The 9,957-nt window shown below is 51.0% G+C and overlaps 2 long non-coding RNA genes across 2 annotated transcripts; both read left to right on the top strand.

Moving 5' to 3' along the window:
• The first annotated feature begins 2,454 nt into the window (after positions 1-2,454).
• On the top strand, positions 2,455-2,957 carry LOC131492671 (uncharacterized). The gene is made up of 3 exons (XR_009252231.1): positions 2,455-2,507; positions 2,737-2,793; positions 2,911-2,957. It is a non-coding gene; the product is annotated as an uncharacterized LOC131492671 (long non-coding RNA).
• A 1,222-nt stretch (positions 2,958-4,179) lies between these two features.
• Positions 4,180-6,452, top strand: LOC131492670 (uncharacterized). The gene is made up of 3 exons (XR_009252230.1): positions 4,180-4,237; positions 5,795-5,878; positions 6,338-6,452. It is a non-coding gene; the product is annotated as an uncharacterized LOC131492670 (long non-coding RNA).
• The last annotated feature ends 3,505 nt before the right edge of the window (positions 6,453-9,957 follow it).

Genomic DNA, 9,957 nt, shown 5'->3' with positions numbered 1-9,957 from the left:
CTCTCAGGAGAACATTGGTGAGGCGACAGGCGAAGACTCAGGCCGGCGTGTCCAGTGAGGTGGAGGTGCTCAAGGTCCTGAACTCCATATTGGACAACGACAAAACGGAGGATGAAATGGTGTGCCTTGCCATGGCGGTTCTCAATTTGTGCACATGCTGTGTGTTATAGGCACACTTTGTGTGTTTGTGTGACTTGAGTTTCCTTTTCATCTTCTTGAATTCTTGTAAGAAGACAGGTCTGTATGGTTAAAAAGCAGTAGTTGGTGGAAATGTGTGTATCGATTGGCTAGTACAAATTACATAATGTAATTTATTTCAGGGAAGATTTGTCTCCAATGTTAAATTGAAAGCTGTTAACAAGCAAGTTTGTGAACAGGAGCATCCGTGAAAAAACTTACCAGCATTCTGTCATGTTATTTGAGGCAAAGGGGATCTTAGGGTAACTGTACAGTAAGGCCTAGTGAAAACACCTCTGTGTACAAGCTCAATCCCTTTGTTTCCAGGTGAGAGAGCAGTTACGTGTGGCACTGGAGAGGTGTAGTTTCGTAGAAGAATTAGAGGCCACACGCAGAGTTCAGCTGCAGACCTCATGACAGGATTTGATTGGAGGGGGTTTCCTTTTTATCCATTGTTTTAAAAACAACATATGAAGACTAGCAGTGGGGGCCCTCACATGTTGCTTCCCTTTCTGGCTTTCAAAGGTGCAGAGCCAGATGAAAGAGCTCCTGGCTACCCTGTGCACTCTCGTGGCCAAGCTGGAAGAGGAGCTAGACATCTCAAGGAAAGACCTCATCCTTTCTCAAGCAATGAACACCATATTACAAAGAGATGTCCATGAAGTGAGTGTCGGATGAAATGGCCACACCGTCGTCTAGCCAAACGTGGGGTGTTTGGTTCGGTCATTGCCCAGTGTGTCCTTCATCTCCCACGGGTTTTGAACGTTTGGATTTTGGTAGAAGTAGCAGCAGAACGGGATGTGACTCCGGGGCCTAGGCGGGCTGCCTCCCCGTCTGCGCGGTGGAATCTGTCCTCCCTGGGTTCTCCCCTGCCGAGGCCTGGCGGGCAGGTGGCGGAGTGCCCTCGGGTGTGGAGTGTGGGCCACCTGAGCTTGGCCCATGCCATGCTCTCGGTCTGTTTTGGGAACACACTCGGCACGTGGGAACCAGCGTGGTGCTGCCAGGTCGCTGCCGAGGGCACGACCGTGCGAGGGCGGCTCTACCGAGGGGCCGTCACGGCCGCCTCTGCCGCCCTGCCCTCCTGCCAGGGGTTCCGTGCTCCTGGTCGTGGCGGTCAGAGTGAGCGAGGGGCAGCCCGCTGGTCCCGGTGTAAGGTCATGGAGGAGTGCGGCCGCTTCTGCACGTGTGGTCATCGATGGGAATCTGATACTTGTCACAGAAACCAGTAAGATTAGGATGGTTTCTCTGTGCCTCCTCCTGTCACTGTGAGCTGCCCTTTGCGGACAGTCCCCACACACCCCAATCCCAGCCCAGCAATGCCACCTTGGGAAGACCCTGTCAGACCCTCGAGTGTGTACGTACACGAGCAGTCTGTTTAGTACCTTAGCGTGGGTGAGGTCATGTAAGAATTTAAAACAAAAGTATTTGCAGAAATTATATAACCCGTTCAGTGAAGTTGTTGTTTGGCAAAGGTGGGGGGAGACCCCGCAGCAGAGTTCAATATGCAGAGAGTTTAGAAAATCATTTCTTAGGACTCATCACTTTCACTCTTGAGACTGCTGACATAAATTGCTTAGTAAACACAGAGGGCTGGAAGAGGAATCTCTCGGGTGGTGGACAAGAAAGGCAGGGCAGGACGGTCTGGTTCCATTTGCAGTGTCAGATACCATGGGATACAATGTTGTTACAGGGTTAGGCTATAGAAGATGACTTCTAGTTATATGCAAGGTGGAGTTTGGCTTCCTTTTGTTAACACTGCTGCTCCATCTTTGTGGGAATTGGATGAGATTTCCCCCACCTTTTCCCCGGAGAAAGGATGGTGTCTCATGGTGTGTGCCTCCAGAGGCAAGTCGCTGTTCTGTGGAAAGCTCAACGGTGTCCGGAGGCAACCGAGGTTGTGACTTCCGGGAGATTTTATTATCCGTTTGTCTTTGAACACATGGGAAAGAATAAGCCTGGGTACCTGGCCAGAATCCCGAGCAGCCTCCGCACTGTCGGCACAGAGCCTGACGCGGGGAGCCAACTCACAAAGCGTCACCGGCTGAGCCACCCAGGTGCCCCGAGGATGCTACTTTTCTGTTTGTTTGGGAAATGAGGATTTCGCCCGGTTTTTGTGTCTGGAGTGTGTTAATGTGTCGTAAGCTAATTCCTTCCCTGTTTTCCCTCTGAAATACCTGCTGTAGACCATGGCCCAGAAGGAAGACATGCAAGAGAGGATCACTACCCTTGAGAAGCGTTGCCTCAGGGCACAGCAGGAAGCCACCTCTCTGCCGGACCTCAAGGATAAACTTGAAAACGAGATCACAAAGAAGGACTCTCTGCATCGACAGGTCGTTGGTTTCGTTGTACTACGTTCCACTTTTATTAATTACAAGTCAGGTTAAGGACCAACTGTCAATGTCAGGGTTTTAGGATCTTAGAATCTTGTGTTGACCAGTGGGGTTACTTCAACGTCCAGGGTTTAATTCTTTCGAATTTTATGGAAGCATGTTATGGGGCTACCCTCCTTGATTCCTTCTTTGTCTTGTCTTACATGCACATTACTCTGTTGCCTGTTAGCACTGTTTCCAAAGGAACAGGGAGTGGCCGGGAATGTGTAGGCAGCTGGCCATTTTGGTTAGTACCTGAGATCGGGGGGTGGGGTGGAATGGCAGGTGCAGAAGCACAGTCTGGAGTGAGGATGTGAGACCCTGTGTTTTGGGAAGCCGCACGGCTCTTCCTTGGTTGTCTCAGGTCATCCGGCATTGAACAGGAAAACCGCATCCAGCTTCTTGGAAACATAGTGAGTTTGCCTGGTGTGTTTGTCAAATGTGTCAGTCGACCCAAAATGATAATCAAAGTGAAAGACTAGGAAGCCATGAAAATGACATTGAGGAATGCTGTTTGAGAGCACGTAAGATGTTCCAAATCATGAGTGTAAAAGGCAGATCTCGAAATACTATGTGTACAGCATGTGATTTATTTTTGAGGGTTTTAAAGCATGATACACAGTCTGTATATACACAGAAAGCTATATGCACACAGAAGATGGAAGGAGTCTGTGGGAACAAATGTTAACCTGGCAAAAACCTCACCTTATACATGATTTTTAAAATGACTTTATATATTTTTAATGCTTATTTATTTTTGAGAGAGGGAGCCAGAGTGAGAGAGAGAGAGAGAGAGAGAGAGAGACAGAAAGAGGATGAGCAGTGGAGGGCCAGAGAGGGAGAGAGGGAGACACAGAATCCCAAGCAGGCTCCAGGCTCTGAGCTGTCAGCACAGAGCACGAGGCGGGGTTGACCCCATGAGCTATGAGATCATGACCTGAGCCGAACTGGCCGCTTAACCGACTGAGCCACCTCGGCTTCCCTAAAAGTCCTTTAACAAAAACTCTCGTGTCTAAGTTTTCCACGTTGAAGTTTTCCACGTTTTTGGTCAAGAGGGAGAGTGCTTTTGTTGAATAATGGTACACTTCCAAAAAGAACTTAACTGGCATCAGGCATGCTCTCAGAAGCTCTGTGCTGGCTGATGTGCCCACCTCTGAATGCCCTATGGAGCGAGCCCTCAGACCACAGTATAAATATGTTCACGAAGGCTTAGGACCGAATCCTTCTCTCCTTAACTTGTCAGGAAGAACGAGCAAGCTCCTCCAGAAGATGGGTTTTCTTTAATGTGTGGGAACTTTGTCTTTTGAAAGACTTCTTTGAAGATACTGAAGAAGAGCAAAGAGTTTGGCAAGACATGTTTTGCGTAGTGAAACGAGGACCAAGGCAGTGGGTGACTCCTTGCAGAAAGGAAAGGTTTACTCTGAAGCACCTCCCAAACTGTTGGCTTCAGTCAGAACGAACAGTAGATCTCTGCATTTAGCTTTTGTTTCACTTTATTAAAAATGGAAACGAAGAGAAGACTTGCTACACTTTGATGCTTTGCCTTCATTTCCTAGATTGGAGATCAAAACCGCCAGTTGCAAGAGCGCCTGGAGGTGGCGGAGCGGAAGCTGCAGCAGACCCCGAGGAAGGCCAAGATGCTGCCCGAGGAGGAAGCCGAGCCGGCCCAGAGGGTGGCCACCCTCTGCAAGGTGGGGCCCGCCTTTCCTTCTGGGTCCCATGGTGGGAATGTCATTTTCATGGCGGTCCGTTCTTGTATCTCATTTCTCACCGGTAACGTCGGCGTGCCAAATTCCGCGAACCAGCTGAGATCTGTTTTCAGTGTTACTATGTCTGAGATTGGAATGCTTTTCAAACAGCAGTCATCATTTCCAGTTTTGGTCCCTCCGGTTTTGTCCGATGTGTGCTGTTTGCCGGCAGCTGCATCTAAGACTCACTGCTTTTCAGAGTTAAGTCAGAGACTCAAAGCTCAAGATAGTAGCCTTGGATAAGAGAAGGACAAGGGCACCTGACTGGCTGAGTCAGTGGAGCTTGGGACTCTTGATCTCAGGGTTATGAATTTGAGCTCCCTGTTGGGTGTAGAACTTACCAAAAAAAAATAAAATAAAATAATAGAATTTTTCCGAGAAATGAGAGAATCCTATCCTCTTTTAAACACAATTGTTTTTTATTTAAAAAATCCTTAAATGTTCATTTATTTTGAGAAAGAGAGAGCGAGCTTGGGCGCATACATGAGCAGGGGAGGGGCAGAAAGAAGGAGATAGAATGCCAAGTAGGCTCCATGCTATCAGCACAGAGCCTGACACAGGGCTCGAACTCCCAAACCTTGACTTCATGACCTGAACTGAAGCCAAGAGTCAGAACCCGACTGACTGAGCCACCCAGACACCCCTGTAGGAAATAAATCTTTAAGGAATTCACTCGGAGGTTCAACAAATAGAGTCGAGGAACGTGCCAGACACAGTCCCTGCCCTCCCAGCTCTCACAGTGTTCACCACCCACGGAGGAAGGCAGCAGTTGAAGAGTTGAAGAGGTAGTTTCCAAACATGATGTGGTCGGTGCTGGGATCGAGTGATGCGCACAGGACGAGGGAGCACATGACTGGGCAGCCAGTCCGTCCTTCCGGAACCTGGGCTGAGGGAACCTGTAGCAGGGAGCCTGTCGGTGCTTCTGTGTCACCGGTTCCAGTGCAGTGAGGGTCCCAGTGGGAAGGGGGTGGGGTCGTCACGGGATGCTGACCCTCAAGGCTGCCATCAATTCAGGCAGGCGGTATTGGGCACCCACAGGCCCAGGCTCCAACAGAGTCTCTCCTCCTTTGTGATCTGCATGTCAAGTCTCCGTTTGTTTTCTCGCCTGTCCTCTCTCCTGTCCCTGGTCAGCCGTGTAGCCCGACCGTTTGTCTTTGGACACTCTGCTGCTGAGGAAGCTAAATTGTTGGAAGTGACTTCCCAGCTTAGGAAGGCAGCACGCCTGTTTGCTCTTTCCACTTGCTGCTTCTTCCTGTCCGTGCTGAGTGGCCAGGGGTGTCTCCCGGGGGACGAGGCACTGTCCAAGGATCCGGGAACCGGGGTGGGGACGAGACCGTTGCCTACCCCCGGTCACCAGCATGGAAGCCCACTGCTTCCAACTGGCACGCATGAGGCCGGTAGGGACTGTGAGCAGGCGGAAGGCCGCTCACAGCATGTCGTGCGTAGGCACAGCGTGTGGTGTGGGGCCGCCAGCTCTTCTGACCCCGCTGTCGCCCACAGGCCGAGCAGAGGCGTGGCAACATCGAGGAAAGGCTGCGCCAGATGGAGGCCCAGCTGGAGGAAAAGAAACAAGAACTGCAGCGGGTACGTGTCCGAGCGGAGCAGCCGCGCACCTGGCAGTGGTTGAGGATGAGGCACAGGCTTGGGGTGTGGGGGTATGGAGTGGTCCCTTGTTTCCTACTTTTCCCCTTGTGGACGCCAGGCCCCTTCTCGATCCCATCAGGGGTACAGTGGACTCTTGTGCGAGTTGGATGCTAGTTAACACTCCTAGCATGTGGACAATGTTCTCTGGACGCTGGGGCCCCGGAGGCAGTGCCGCTTAGGGGTGGAGGCACCCACACAGCCTACTGTGCCCAGCAGCTCATTAGCAGCTACTCACGGTTGACGCGGGACCTCGTGGGTGTCCCTTGGCCAAAGCGGAGGTACTGGCCTGGGGTAGGGCAGCCTAGAGGAGGGGCCTCCTTCCTTAGGACATGACACTGAGGTCCTGAAATCAGGTCATGGGCCTGACCTTGGTCCCCACATCCTGAATTTCTAGTTGAGATGTAAAGGCACAGGTCAGGGTAGATGTTCCTAAGAAGAGGAATAGCATAATCGTGACTTGACGAAAGGGAGGCCCCTGTCCCTTGAATCCCCTGAGACTTTTCCTTGGGTAGCTGGTCGGACGTCAACGTGAAACACCCAGGAGACAGACCAGGCAGCAGCCTCCCCAACTTGGGACGTCCATCCAAGGCCATCAGGTTTTGTTTTCACCAGAAAACTCAAAGCACTCTCCCGTAACTTACACCAGAAACTCGTGTGCTTGGCCTTCAGGGTCAGAGACTAAAACATGAGTTTCCGCGGAGTGAAGCTTCTGATGCCAGCGTGACGGCTCGTGTTGGCCGACCCCAGCCTGCCATGACACATGCACACAAGCGAGCACAACCAGACACTAGCCTCTTGGGCCAAGAATTCGACCTCACCTACTTAGAGAAGCACTTCATTGCCTTTAGCACTGTATGGTAGTTTGGAAGGACAGGTGTTGAGATAAGGAATCTAGTATAACTGAGACAATTCCAAGGAAATTTTTAAGCTATTTTGCTTGAAAAATACTTGGGTGCTGATCCCTTCTTGTGGGGTGGCCAAGTGATGGCCGTTGCTGCGTGTTAGGTGTGGTGGTCGTGCTTTCTGTTGCCTGCTCCCAAGGAAAGAGGTGCCAGCAGGTGTGGCTTAGAGATGAGGAAGCCCGAGCATGGAGGGACTGTCCATTGCCTAGCCTGCGGGTGTGTCCTGTGGGCTCTTCCTCCTCCCTGGGCCCCCCGACTGCAGGGCACATGTGTAGTCCGTACCCCACGGCCCTCCGCCCGGCAGGAGCCCCTGAATCCTGCCGGCCTGTCCTCGGCGCTTCTGTTTTGGGTTAATTCAGGAGATGCGGCAGAAACAAGTTTTTAAACCAGACGATTGATGAGAGTTGTATATAACACAGACCCGTGAACTTTGCGGTTACGTTCAGAAATTACTTGAGGTAATTTGTTATGAATTTCTAATACAAGTTCCATTACAAAACGTTCAGGAGATGTGGGAACTTCACGAAAAACAGGTGAAAGTCTTTCTCACCACTGAATCTTTCCCAAAGTGGATTTTGTTTTATCTTTCGGTTTTGTCAATGGATTCATTTCTTTCCCCCTGAGGCCAGATCCGAGCTTCTGTTTCCGCCCCGGAATATTCCTCCTCCCGTGTGTAGATAAGCTGATCCCCTTAAGAATATGCTCTTTCCTGCATGTACATCTGCCTCCTGAGCCCATCTGAGAGCTAATAATGAGGACATTCGTGAAGGCCCATGCGTGTTTTGTTTCCCAGAAACAAAGGCACCTGCTAAGTGATGGCCCCGGGAAGCAGGTTCCTGCGTTTCTGTGTCCCGGGAGGTCGGTGCTGGCAGTGAGGCACAAGCACGCCCAAGAGTGCCGTGGGAAGGGGCAGCCGAGGATGGCGTGCGTGTGGGTCGCACCGCTGGTCATTCGCACGTCTGAGCCAATGTTCGCACTTTTGCTTCAAGCCTGCGTCTTCTCTTTCAGGTAAGGCAGAGAGAAAAAGTGAATGAAGAGACTAATAAATGTCTGTCGGGCACTATTGACCAGCTCCTTTCCGAATCAGATGAGCGTCTTCAGCGTCATCTTAAGGAGAGAATGGCTGCTGTGGAAGATAAGGTAGGACATGAGAGACAGCGGCTGAGTGCCTCCCCGTCCTCACAGAGGAGACGCTCACGTTGTGATCCTGAGGAGCAGCGTGGAAGAGAGGCTAACAGCCACTGTAGAAAGTAGAAATGATTCTTTCACGCGGAAAACTGCAGGCTGTTACCCACTGTCTGTGTTAAGTTCCCAGTGTCCTGTCCCTGCCCGACGTATGTGTGCGGGAAGGTGAGTCTTACTGTCTAGAAGAGGAGTATGGTCTGGGGAGGGCCTGAGAGTATGTTAGGCTTTTACTAACTGAGAGGTAAGGAGTAAGCTAGCTTCATGCTAATCAAAGATGGGCCCAGAAACAGCCATAGGCAGTATATAACTAAGGGGAGGGGCCGTGTGTCGATAACCCTTTGTTGATAGGACCCGGCAGTGGCTGGATGTGGTCAGCAGGCCCTCGTTGGCCACCCCTGTGCTGGAACCTTCAGCCTGGTTCTTGTCTGGGGAGCTAATTTGTACCTCTTTTGTCCAGACGGACCGGTAGGAGTGCGCAGTTCTGTCAAGCATTTAAGCAGCTGAAAACAGAGTTTCTCCTGTTCCATCTCCTGCCTTCCCTCTTTTCATCTGGGTTGGAAAGAGTCTAAGCCTGGACTCTTACACCATCATAACGGATACACTTGAGGTGTAACGGGAGGGAAGCAGTATCATAGGATCTCTGTGAGAGAAGCTCTGGTGGTGACAGTTGGGTGCGGACCTGATACTACCGGTTCTGGTGACACCTGTGTCCCTGTAGATGAGCCCAGAATCTTCCCTAAGATGGGCACTTGGAGACACCAGTGAGCAATGCTAATTACACGACACACTTGTTTTGGGTAAAACCCATTATGAGGTGCGTTATTATACCCCACGTGAGGTTCTACCTTGATCACTGGGGCCAGCCTTTAGGTAGAATAGTTGTATGTGAGATTGGAATTCTATGTACGAAACTTAGGTCAGGTTTCCCAAGTGACTGAGGCATCACAGACCCTAAAAGCTAGTACGAACCAGTGTACCTGCTGCAAGTAAACTTAGGAACTTGTCATACTTACAGTCAGACAGTGATCCGTGAAGAAATTATACATGGACAAAGTATGAGTAAAGGCTGTTACTGCAGTTTCACAGACAGCATTTCACTCTGTGGTCATGTGACCCTGTTCGTTGGTATGGCCATCCACTCCATGCCTTTTCTGTGGTGCTGCGTTATTGTAAAGAGAAACGTAGGTGTGCTCTAGCATGTGGAACGTTTGAAAGAATCAACACTAAAGGACTGTACCTTTCTCAGAAGTCTCCGTTAGGAGAAGTGGGCAATCTGAAAAAACAGTTACAAGAAACGCAACGTGAGAAGGTATTTCCATCTCTCAATCATTCAGTGATCCCTTGAGACTGGAAAGGAGCAGGTGACCTCTGGGGCTGACACTTCCTCCAAGGCGAGCCACCACTGTGCTTTCGAGGGGCCCCACGCTCGCAAGTCTGAATGGCACGCATGTGGCGGAGTTGGAGCTGTGCAGCCTATGGGGTTCAGATTTCTGAGTCCCTTCGGGGGTCCGCTCGAAAGCTAAAATGTTCACGCAAACCTTTCGTTGAGTGCAGCGTTGCCCAGCAGGAAGGTAACAGGTGACACGGGTGTCATCCCAAGGATTCTCGCGGCTGCATTCGAAATGGTCAAACAGACGGGTGATGTTAGTTTTCATGTAGCCCGATGCAGGCAACGTGTTACTGTATCATGTAAATAGTATAGACATGAAGGAGCTACTCTACAATGTTTTTCCACATTCAGTCCTTGCAACCGACGGGGCGTCTCACAGTTCCATCCCCTGTGGTCGGGACCAGCCCCATTTTGGGCGCTCAGTTAGCCACGTGCGGCGGTGTCTGCTGCCTGGGACGGCACTGCCTAGGGCGTTGTTGTGTGACCGAAGGTCCTCTTCGGTTTTGCTCCCTGGTGCTGCGTGTGCAGACGTGAGGCTGGGC

The sequence above is a fragment of the Neofelis nebulosa genome, chromosome 13 (genome assembly GCF_028018385.1).
Source record: "Neofelis nebulosa isolate mNeoNeb1 chromosome 13, mNeoNeb1.pri, whole genome shotgun sequence".
Lineage (NCBI taxonomy): Eukaryota > Metazoa > Chordata > Mammalia > Carnivora > Felidae > Neofelis > Neofelis nebulosa.
The sequence above is the reverse complement of the archived record's forward strand: the minus strand, read 5'-3'. Positions and strand labels throughout refer to the sequence as shown.